This window comes from Lissotriton helveticus, chromosome 8 (assembly GCF_964261635.1).
Source record: "Lissotriton helveticus chromosome 8, aLisHel1.1, whole genome shotgun sequence".
Lineage (NCBI taxonomy): Eukaryota > Metazoa > Chordata > Amphibia > Caudata > Salamandridae > Lissotriton > Lissotriton helveticus.
Genome location: NC_136069.1, coordinates 673,329,123 through 673,341,909, shown reverse-complemented (window position 1 = coordinate 673,341,909; position 12,787 = coordinate 673,329,123).

The window sequence follows — 12,787 nt, the reverse complement described above, 5'->3', positions numbered from 1 at the left end:
TCATTGGATGCATAGATGGGACCCATGCCGCCATATCCCGCCCTCCCAGAACGAGTATGTGTTCAGGTATCGCAAATCCTACCATTCCCTGAACATACAGGTGGTGTATAATGCCAAGCACATTATCATCGACATCGTCGCAAAATACCCAGGCAGCACACACAACGCTTTCATCTTCCGCCACAGTGGGATACACCGTCGACCCACAAGTGGGGAGTTTGGTGAGGGATACCTACTAGGTAATTGCATTTGTTCGAAGGACACACTAGTAAAGGACAGCATTGGCAGGACAGTGTTTAACCATATTCCTCCCACCCCACAGGTGACAGTGCGTATGCGGTCCGTGAATACATACTGACTCCTTCCCTGAATCCTGCCAACGCTGGGGAGCGGAGGTACAACAGTGCCCACATAGCAACCAGATGTATCATTGAGCGGACCTTCGGAATACTCAAGAGCCGTATAAGATGCCTACATAAGAGAGGAGGGGCATTACAATACAGCCCCCAGACCTGTTGCAAGATAGTGGTAGCGTGTGCCATGCTGCACAACATCGCCACCAGGAAAGGTACACCAGTGGAGCTCAGCGAATCGTAATCATCAGATGAGGAGGGGCCAGTTCCAGGAGGCATGCAGGCGGTTTAATTGGTGCAGCTGCTGGGCGCCAGAGGCGAGTTGAAATCACACAGAACTATTTCTGGGTAAGAAAGATGACACAATGCTAAATATCTATTTCAAGACTGTGTTTAATTTCCTTTAGTACCGGATATATATTGCCACACAGCCTGTGTTGCACACAATGTATTGTTCAATGTCCAGCACATGTTAGATTCACAGAGCAAACGAACAATCTTGTCCAAGTGTCTGTGTACACTGGGTTGATGCACCCATCTCCATGTCCAAGTTTGATCACCTCAACTACGGTGCTGTTGGCCTGTAGTCCCTCGCTGTGGGTGCACAGTGCCCCCTTCACATGTCTCAGAAGCCCTGCTGTGACACACACGATGGTACAAAAGGGGGTGGTGATGGACGGAGCATCTGAACAAATCAAACACTCACACCCAGTCAAAAGATCTGGGTTTGATCCATCACTGTTCTTTAGCCCACTCTGCCACCCCAGTTCAGACATGGCTATATGCAAATCAGTCTGACCCTGTGCCTCATGGGTACAGTCCAGCCCGTACTGCCAAGCCATGCCTTCCCTGGACCGGAAACAAGCTTCCAGGGACCGGTTTCTGGCATTACAGCCGTCTTCAGCCCGGCTTGCTTGAATCCAGTGGCAAAGTGAGCAAGGGACTCACGTCTGAGCATGCCCTGCCACACTTATGGCGGCCAAAGTGGTACAAAAGGGGTGGTGATGGCGTGAGCATCTGAACCAATTAAACACTCACACCCAGTCGAAAGATCTGGGTTTGATCCATCACCATTCTTTAGCCCACTCTGCCACCCCAGTTCAGACATGGCTATATGCAAATGTAAATGTAAATGTCATCGTACTTACAGTGCACGCTGTCACCAGACAGTCACCTTGCGGTGTCGCCTATACGGCTTCCTGGCGCTGATACTCATACCGCTGTGTAACCCTTCCTGGCCTTCCCTGTGAAGCGTCCACTCCTGGGCACCCCCAGGGTGAAGCCAGGCATCCTTAGCGCTGTTGGGGCCGGTGTGGGGGCTAAGCAAGCTATTGCCCAGAGTTGCAGCGTGGGGCCCATGATTAGAATAGGAACAGAGGCGAGAATTAACAGGTCCGAGGAAATTGAGCCCGAGACCCCGCCGAGGCGGGAATCGAACCCTGGTCCCTGGCCAGAACTCTGCATCAGGGTCTGCCGCTCTAACCATTGAGCCACACTCCTCCTGTACACATTAATTTTCTGTCCTGCCCTGCATTTGTCATGCATTAAATTTCACTGTTTGGAGTTACATGGGTCCTGTCTGTCTGTCTGTGCACATACTGGTTGAGACAGGCTGGGTGTCAATGCTCCACTATCAGGTGCATGTGACTACATCCCCCATAATGCATTGATGTGTGTGCTTATCTACCTGCACTGGACTTATAGTTTTGTTGTACCCATGGGTCTCTCTTGGGTGTGTGGGGGAAGTAGGGAGGTATCAGGGGTGTTATGTTATGCTTCTTACCTTGTCTTGGTTCTGGGGGTTCGGAGCTGTCCAGGTCTGCCACGCCTATAACACTCTCCGGAAGCAAGGTCCCTTCAACCATTTCCTCGAGTGGTGTTGAAGCGGTGGCAGTGGAGCTCCCACAACCGGTCTTCTTAGCCTGCTCCAACCTGGCAGCAACCTTCTCCTTTGAGCGCTGGCGCATGTCATACCGGCACTTTCTTAAGTCTTCCACGCTTCGGTGGGTGACTTTAGACTGGATGTCTGTCCATATCATTCTCTTGCGGCTCTCAGGCACACACAGGGACTTCTTGCCAAAGAGGAGCTCATGGCTAACAACCATCTCCTTAATCAGGACCTCCAGCTCACTTTCTAAGAACTTATGTTTACTTTTTCTGGGCGTCTCCCCCTGCTGCTTGTCCTTGCTGGCCATGTCTCCAGTCTCTGCCATTAAGTATAGCACTGCAGTGATGCCTCACCTCCACTCCTAGTCTCTCACTGTGCTTCTGAAACTCAGGTGCAGCATGGGTAGTCACACTTCCTGGTTGTGATGTCATCAAGCTGCACCTGAGTTTCCGATTCTCAAAATTGCAAATTTCCTAATTTTGTGATTTTTTAAATAAGGAATCGCTTTTTGACATATGGCTATTGAAACAGCGATTTTTACCGAATCGCTATTTTATTGCGAGTTTTTATTTACATACCATTTTGCGATTCTCAATTTGTCATTCGCTATAAATCGCAAATTGTGAATCGCAAAAATGGAGTTTGATACATATGGCCTAATATTCTCAAGGAAAATATTCTGATATAATCACACTTAAATGGAATCGCAAATAGACCACTGGATGTACCTTCGTTTGGTTGCATTGAGAGAGTGGGTACGTCTGTAATCTAGTCTCCAAGGAAACGCTGCTTCCTCAAGGTTACAAGGCTACCTATTCACCAAAAATTACAATGACTAAATTAGAAAGCTACATCATTCCAAAATCCTGAATAATAGGACACGGATAGTAAACACTGCATCAAGTAAATGCAGCAGGCATTGATAATACCAGTGTCTTCAAAATCTTTCAAAGAGTTCCCAGTGCTAGTTTAGAGATTGAATGCTATGACATATTGGCTAAAAAGTGACGGATGTTCTATCAAGCCTATTATTGAGTATAAAGGACAGCTACGGACCCTAAAAATGAAAGATGTTTGGCATATGACCAGTGTCTGGAAAACTCTAAAGTAGGCCCTAAGTTCTATAAAGATAAACACATTTGTATAACCAGTTTATCAACAAAACTCGATTTGGGTAATGATAGGGTTCCATGTTCTAGATTTACTCTGGACCTCTCGTCAACGATCAGTTTGCTTGCTTGCAAGTGTGAGGGGAAAATTTACTTCCAGTAACACATTATCTCCGAATATGACCTCAAAGAACATCAACTCCTACTTTATACTTCAGGGTGTTATTATAGAGTCAAAAAAAGTTGAACATATAGACCTCTCATAACAAAAGTATAAAAATACATAGGCACTAATACAAAACCAAGCCTACAGACAACGTTCAGATGTTGTACGATACATAGGATAATTAATTCTAAAATCAAGACACGACCTATTATGGATGTCACATCAAGAGCCTTCTCCATTGGAAATTCATAATCAGAAGTAAACCCCTCATCTGTCCCTACACTACTGCTAACGCGACATCCCTACTATACATATTCCTGGGTAATTCCCCAAATGGTGTCAACGCCTGAAGACTTCCTAAGAAGTACACTCACGTTGTTTGGGTCACGTAGCACAAAGCTACAGAGCTCGTTCTAAGATGCTCTCCTCTCCCCAGGTAGCAGCAATCTAAAGACTCTTTTGCTAATTCTTGATAGTAAAGTCAGAAAAAAACGGAATTACATCACATGATCGCCTCCTTTACTTGAACACCTTTTTATAGGTAATTTTCCATGAAGTAATAGCATGTCCAAGCTCCAGCTCGATGACCTTGGTTCCCAGGCCTTTCCAGACGTGAGAAATATCCTCCCACCTTATCAGCCCCGCTTATTCAAAGGCATCCTCTCCTCCCTACCATTACCTAACGCCTAAGACAAAGGAGTTATTCTAGCTAACAAGATCAGATCTTTGCACCTGCAACAGATACATAATCGATTTTTCTACCACATTTGATCGAGTAGATAGACCAACTCTCTGGAAAAAACTGAGGAAGCTAAGAATCCCTGAACAATTATTACAAATCATAATTACATTGCATTCGCACACGTGGTGTCAAGTGAAAATGGGGAGTGAAAAAGGCCTGACCAACAAAATTCCAACAGCAAACGGACTCAAGCAGGGGTGTCTTCTAGCCCCTTTGTTATTCTCACTATATCTTAGTGATTTGCCTCAACACCTGCTACAAGTGCCAAGACTACCTCCAAAGATCGCTGCCCAAAACATTCACGCCCTCTTATACTTGCAGACGATATTGTAGTCTTAGACCTTACCCCCTTTGGCCTACAAAGAATTCTAGACACCTTGAACAAATATACTCAGGAAAACTTTTTATTCCCGAATCTCACTAAAACAAAAATAGTTTCCTTTTCAGGGAGAAAAAGAAGCACTAAATTTTGTTGGAGACTCGGCGTTGGAATCATAGAAGAGATTGAGGAATACACCTACCTGGGCAGGATTTTTACTAAGACATTAAAAAATAATTCACAGGTTAATAACCTGACTAGGAAATCCTAGGTGCATGCCGGAGCCCTTCAAAGACTATATGTAGCTTCAGGTAACAGACATTTCTCATCCCTCCTTAAAGTATATAGCTCAAAGATACCTCCAGTTTTATCGTTTGCCTTGGAATATATTCCAATAAAACAGTGGTCATTCCTAGACCAAAAAGAAGGGAAGATATTGAGGAAAATGTTGGGGGTATCACAATCTATTCCGGTGCAAGCTCTTCGCCTCGAATTTTCTATCACGAGTTCCTTTTCAAGAGCTATCGCAAATGTCATTAGATGGGCATATAACCTACTGCATGCAAAGGATGGCACTCTCCGTTCATTACTTAAAACCGAGACCTTCGACTGCGATGCTTCAAAACAAGTATTCTATAGCAACATGGCCACCGCATTTAAACTAGCTGAGATTAATGTTAATCTGTTGCTCACATGGACTCCATCACAACTGAAACTCTTTTTAAAATGTTTTACCCCCAGACTCAGTTATGATCTCGATTTCTCACATTGCGCCAAATTGATCCTGTATAAAAGCTTTGCGGAAACAATTGCACCTAAGCAAGTGCAACAATACATAGACTTTAATCTTTCACATGGCGCTAGGAGAATAATCATCCTGCTACGGCTCGGCATCTTACCAGTGCTAACTATAACATCAAGATGGCACTCAAATGGTTCTTCTTTATGTAATCTTTGCCACGGAGGGGAGCAGGATGTGGAACATCTTCTTTTCATATGCCCTAATCCAAAAGTAGTGGCAGCCAGGACAAAATATATGTACCCTATATACATTAACTGCCGTATCACCACTGTAAAGGACTTGATCACAGTATGTAAATCTCCACCCAATGAACTGGTTTGTTATAATTTTTATACATTTTTAAAATCCTTTTTAGCTTTGTATTAATATGAAATTTAATAGTATTTGTAACTGAACTTATCGAACAAAATTTGTGGTCCTCAGTAGTGTACCAAAACAAATAAAATAAAACTTAAACTTAAACTAATAGAAAAATAAAAAAAGAAATCATTACACAGGTACATGAGTTCCAATGAATGATTTCAATTTAAGAGTGAACAGGGAGAAACAAAAGTTAGGACTATGTAGTTTGGCTAACATAGGAGCAGTATACAGATTCACCATATGTACATATATGGGCAACTAATACGACACATTAATCCCACAAATATATTCTTCACACATATATAGTTCATCTAGCATGTATTTCTACTACATTGATTCTCTGTTTACAAAGAATTATATGCAATATTCTGCCTACATGATTCTATAATCTACATACTAATATCCTAAGGTTAATATAGCAAAAGGATACACGTGGATGCGGTTCAATCATGAATATAATGCATCCCTTAAAGATTGAACAGCATTGTGTTCGATCAGCCACCATTTCAAAACAAAAAGCAACTAGCTGGTTCTAGCCATTATATGTTCATGCTCACAATTGTAATCACACAAACTTGCACACCATGAAGCAAACATTGACTAAGGACATCACAAAAAAATGGATCTCTGATAATGAAGTAAGTGAAAATTGCATTTATTGCCAAAGGAGTGCACACCTAATACAAAATTAGGTAAGAATGGGTATCACAAAGAATGGAGAACTCAAATTAGGCTGCTAAGTGGGACCAGGAAGATTTGTGAATGTCAGTGAGTCGCACTCTAGTACTTTGTGTGCAGACTAAGGGCAAGATTTAGAGTTTGGAGGAGAGGGTACGCCATTACAACTTCAAAGGAGTATACTCTCCGCCATACCCTCAGTCTGCCTGGCTACTCCAGCTTCATTACTCGCATACTCCACCGATGGCCTGATGAACTACGGGCCATCAGAGTTTTACATATAACACCATCACCATGATTTAGAGTGTACAGTGTTAAATGCTTTTTTTACAGTTCGCTACCTGGTAAGGAGAGGAACACTAAAAAAAGAAAAAGTGACCCAATGCCTATGGTGTAGGCGTTATTGGATTTTGCCTTTTTAAACACAAAATTCCATTTTGGGATTTTGTTTTTAAAAAACAAAAATTTGCTAAAAGTTTGACGGCAGCTGTCATAATTGAGGAAGCAGTCAGTCAAATGTTTAACACGTTGACTTGAACCACTGTGATGGCAGTCCCTGCCATGACTAGAGATGTCTGCAGGGCCAGTGAAAATCTCTGAATGTGACATATGGGGACTCCTTCAGGGAAACTGAACATTTTACTCCATCAACCAGAGCCTAGGTAACAGTAAATTATGCCTTAACTTGCATGAGCAGGAGGGTCTGTTCTTTTGACCACATGGTGTGCTAGAGAGTGTGATATGGATGAGGTTATTTGTGTTTGATGCTGGGAAAGGGTGTCTAAGTTTGCATTGTCTATTTTGCTGGAGTGGTTATGTGGAGTGCTGCAATGTGTTTGCACCAGATGGTGTTAATAGTTTATCTGAGGAGAAGGGGTCCAGGACCTATCCCCTTACTAACTTAACAGGTCCAAACAGGTTACACATTGCTCTTGTCTTTTTTCTGCATAGGGCACCTGAGCAATGGGATGCCCAGAGCTGTTACCCGATAAAGTTGGGAAGGCTTCATGAGTTTCGGAGTAGCTGGGTCAAATGTCATGGGGCAGTCTTGGGTACCGTTGTGGGACGTGTAGGCCTTCAGGACAGAGTATGTACCCCTGTGCTGTCTTTACCACCTGTTTAAATGTTATTTTCTGGTGGGAAACTGATAGAAGCTCCTGATTAGCTGACCAGGACACCCTACGGGACAGTCAGGGTGCACCAGCTTGTATATGGAACAGAGATTGCACCCTTGTGTGCAGTGTTTGGCCTGTTTACAGGTTCCTTGATAGCAGAGAGCTGGTAGGTGATCCTTATTGGATGGGTGTAATGCTATACAGCATTATGGGGTACAATTACGGGGGCATCCAGACTTCAGGGTAGTGGCTGTGCTCCTGTTTGTGTTGGTCAATTTGTAGAAAGGCCCCTTCTTAGCAGGAAGCGGTGGAGGTTCATGATTACTTGTGCTAGATATAGGCGTGGCATTCTGGGGCTTATGGAATGGAGGTGACAGATTTCAGGGCATTGAGAAAACTCTTTTGTGCATTGGTTTGACTGTTTAATTAAAAGCTCATTCTTAGTGGAAAGCTTATGGGAACCTCTGAACGGTGCAAAGTTTAGTGCATGCTGGTGAAAACTGCCAGTTTTATGATAGAGTGGAGTCATGATGAGGTCGTTTACTGGATAAGGTCAGATTGTAAGCCCTTAAAAACTCCAGTTTTCCCGTTTGGACCGCATGTTTTTGGACCCAGTGTATTACTTGAGACCCTCTAATGGAGTCTCACTTACAGTATTGTTCTTGGTCAAATGATTTTGAGCTGGGACCTCCAGTGTCCCTCCTCTGGTGTCCAGTGTTTAAAATAGGTCAGCTGCGGTGCAAGGGAGCAGCTCTATGCAGGTTCAGTGTAAACATAAATAACGCTGTGACAAATGGGATACATACTAAAATTAATATGATTTAATTGGGGACCAAAAATGACTGCACCAATCCATTCTGGATACAGTGTAATATGTGTAATGTCTTACATGCAACTGTGCACTCTATATGTAAAATGTCCTTTACTTTAAATAAAGATTGAAATATGATAGATAGGCAAGTGTCTTTGTCGTGTAATCTGACAACCGCATAAACATGACAACTTTGTTTCCCCTAGAACCGGAACAATATCTTCAGAGTCGTGGAAACAATAGATAACTATTTCACTCACTCAGTTGTGCATGCTTCGTTTCTACAAAGTTGCACAGAAATAGTGAGATGGGTGTTTCAATAAAAGGATTTATTGAACAATCTTATTTCCCATGCAAGAGATATGTACTGCTACAATCGTTAGACAGAATGCGAAGTATAATGCGTACAGCGTGAACTGTAATATAAAATAATACTGTAATAGCATTGTCTGTTGCTATGACATATATAAAAATACAAACATAAATAACACAGGCTAAAATACTTAACTGGTGCTTCCAAAATACGCCTACCCCAATGTACCTAACCTAGGTCTAGTACCAGGGAAGAAGTAGGTGCTGTTTAGCTATAGTTTAGTTCTGCCAAGATTTGCCAAAGATTTTTCTAGGTTCTAATCAGCTCCATACCTTAGAATGAGAGAGGATGGTATCTGTTTCACAGGACTTGATTTCCCAACACCCTGCGAGGGGGAGTCAGAAACACTGGAGCTGGATATCGGCAGAAGGATGACAGCTTCTGTCAGTGCGTCAGCTGGAGATTTGGCTTCCTTCTGGGCTTGCTTTAGCGACCTGCGTTGTGCAAGTAGGTAGTCGAACTGCACCGAACCACACTGTGCTTTGCCATAGCAAGTGAAGGTATATTTATGCCTTGAAAGTGTTTAGGAATGCCAGTATTGGCGTAAAAGGCGGGTATATGAACGTCATAAATGAACCCCTAAGGAATAGATGTTCATGCATAATACATGAGTTCTTGGAGAAATCAATCTGCAGGCTAGGGGAAGTCCCTTCAGCTTAAGAGTCTGGATTTCCAAGAAATCATTGTGACGTAGATGAACGGATGGAAGTAGCCATGCCTGTATTTGGGTAGCATGGGCTATGCCTAAATATGGATTGGATTGCTATGCCTATATAAGGGCATGCATTGGGAAAGTTCATACAGAATCAAAAATCGAACACAACATTGCTCAGTCTCTCCAAGGCAAAAAGGAGACTGCAAAGATCGAGAAAAGGCCAGCTTTGATTAAGGAACAATACAGAGTATGGAGACTCTTTGTTCAAGTATGGATTGTGGAAGCTGGCTCTGTATATACTAAATTAAAATGAGGTTTAGGGTGCACAGAGGCTAGTGGAACCCCAAAGGTAGGCAAAGGTAATAGTAGATATCACCTTACTCTCTATTTTTGGCAGTGTGGGCGAGCAGTCATGCTGTATCAGAGGGTTGTGTTAAGAATTTGTTGTACACACTCAATCAGTAAATGATGCCACGCACTCAAATACTGAACTCCGACCAATTTCGTTTGTATCAAAAATAGTATCAACTTATTTTATTTCTAGAACCAAGCCAAGCCTGGCACTGGTAAGTGAAATAAATGCTTTGCAAAATATTGTGCAGTTTTTACAAGTGAATGCAAGTTCAAATGCAGTTGTTTGAAATACAGGTAAGTCAAGGTATTGCAATTGCTGTACAGATTACTTTTTAGTTACTTTCAGATTACTTTTTACATTACTTTTTCTACTCTGTGTGGTATGCCTGGATATCACACTGGGACACTTTCTAGAGAAAAGGTAAATAAAAACAGTTTGCACAATTGTATTTTTTTAGGTTTCAATACAAGTCACACACAGAACATTTTTCAGATAAAAATAATCAATAGGTTCCTATGGAGAGAAATGAACGATTACCAGGTAAGTAATCAGTCTTTGGTGTTGAGCTTCAGGGGTTAGAATGAGGGTTCCCCAAGGGTCAAGGATGCACTGTTGTTACACCCTCAGCGGCACTAGGGCAGCCGGTGCAGAGTGCTGAGGCTCAATGTTATCCAATGGGGTATAGGGGCCCTCCAGTTGGTGGCTGCTTTTGAGCAGGCCACTGGGTTGTGGGAGCAAAGCTCCTTGTGTTTGGCTCAGGGCAAAGGGGGATCCTGTTTAGCACAAAAAGTACACCTGCAGCGGCGCAGGGGTGGCTGGGTGCACAGTGCTGTTTTGGCATTGAGTGCCTTGTTGGATTCAATTGGGATTCTCCGGTTTCAACAAAGACTGCAGGCTCGGTGGCGAAGATCTTCTGGAGGTGACCACCAGTTGTAGAGATAAGTTAGGATGCCTAGGGATGTTGGGACACCATCGGTTGGGCCACCCAAGGCCATGGGGCTTCGGGTGCAGGGGTGACTTTAGGCATCCTGTTTCTCTAACCAGCTCTGGTTGCGGTCAGGGGGATCCTTCAGAAAGAGGCTGCAGGCTTCGCTGGGAGATTCAAGGCAGGTCAGAGATCACCAGATCTCAGGTCAGAATTGCTGGGGAGACCTTGTCATGGTGTTAGGCCATGTGAACTCATGTCGTTGGCGACGTGTGCAGACTCATGGATTTTGCCGGATTTGGAGTCTGTGGTTGAACAAACCCGGTGTTCACGGGAGACAAAGTATTTTCTTTGGAAGGCAGAGCAGGTCCTCGGGGTTCTTGAGGTTGCTGGCAGCAGGACACACCGGAGTTTTGCCTCTGCAGGTTCGAGGTGGGGACAGGCCGGTAGGGCTGGGACCAAGTCAGTGGGCGTCCTCCTCTTCTTAGCTTTGGCATGGCTGTTCGGTCCTTCTTCTTCTTTTCTTCTTGGTGGTTGCTTGTCTGTCTTCTTGGTTCAGGGCTGCCCCCTAAATACCGTATTTAGGGGGCACTTTAGGGGTCTCGAGGTTAGTAGCCAGTGGGCTACTGACGTTAGGGTGACTACATCCTTGATGTGCTTACCCCACGTGGGGGAGTGAGCACAATCCCTAATCCTGATTGGAGAGTACCTGCCATATGCAATATGGCAGGCACAGAAGAGTGGTCTTCACCTCGCCTGCCCCGCCTGAGAGCTGGGGTTGGTAGAGGTGAGCACATCTTCTGGGCTGGCTAGTATTTCCTGTCTGTCTTCCCACCGAAAAGGAGGGGGCGACAGGAAGAGAACCTGCTCCTGATAGCAGGAGAGGCTGGGGGCGTATTACAAAGGCTGCAAGGCCTTTGAAGCTCCCCTGCCACACATGGATCTTCCTGGCCTGGGGGAGGTGTCACCACCTCCTCCCAGGAAAAACTTTGTTTCTGGGCTCTGGGAGCGAAGGCTCCCACCCCAAGGGTCCAGAAACATGCCTCGTGGTGGCAGGCTGGTGTGTACCAGTCAGGGAACCCACCAGAGGCTGGTCGTTTTTCAGGGGGCATCTCTAACATGTCCTCTGAGGGCATTTTTCATTAAATGCCACACCGGCATCAGTGTGGGTTTAATGTGCTGAAAAGTTTGATACCAAACTTCTCAGTTTTCAGTAAAGCCATTATGGTGCTGCGGAGTTCATAATGACAAACTACAAGCACTATATACTCTTAATGGTATTACTGCAATTACAATGTGTAGAAATTGGTCTAGACACTGTAGGGGTACAGGGCTCATGCACCTGTACCCTCACCACTGATATAGAGGACCCAGCTAAAGGGGTGGTTTGTCTATGTCAGGGGAATGGGTTATAGTCATGGTACACGGGGATGTGTGCTATGGCGACTCTTCAATAGGAGTGTGTGTGATAAAAGGTACAGGGCCTCTAAGGGTGGCACAATAAGTGTTGCTGCCCTTAGGGGCCTTCCCTGGCCACTGTGCCCTTGGCACCCATGGTACCTTTTGGAAGGGACTGGCATGTGGCCAAAGAGGTGCCAGTTGTGGGAACAAGGTACAGTTTTTGGGAAACCTGAATGCTAGGGACCCAGGGCACATCAAGTAAAAGGGCGTCAGCAGTCTGGCAAAAAGTGAGGGGGTTACTGCAACAGAAACCCAGCTTCCTACACCCTTGAGCCACTCCGTCTTACTCTGTCCGACGTCAAGGTGACTGTTTCTGGAAGCCACAGTGTTGCCACAGACTGGAATGTCTGCTAGGCAAGTGCCCTCTAAAGCTACCACCTTCTTAAGGGTAAACAGACAAAGACATAAATCCTTCTTGCTGGAGGAAGACTTCAGAATATTGAAGAAAACCAGGAATCCTCAATCCAACAATGTATTTTTTTTTTTTTGAGGACGGTGGAGTCCGGACCAGCAAGTAGAGGGAGCCAGGAAACAAACATAGGGAAAACCGTTTTGTTGCAACTGAATTCTTTATCTCGTAAAAGAACAGGAAAGGGAAATTAAATTAAATATCACATGACAGGAAACACAAAGGATTGGAAAAACCAGAAAGGAGTCAAGGAAGAAACAACC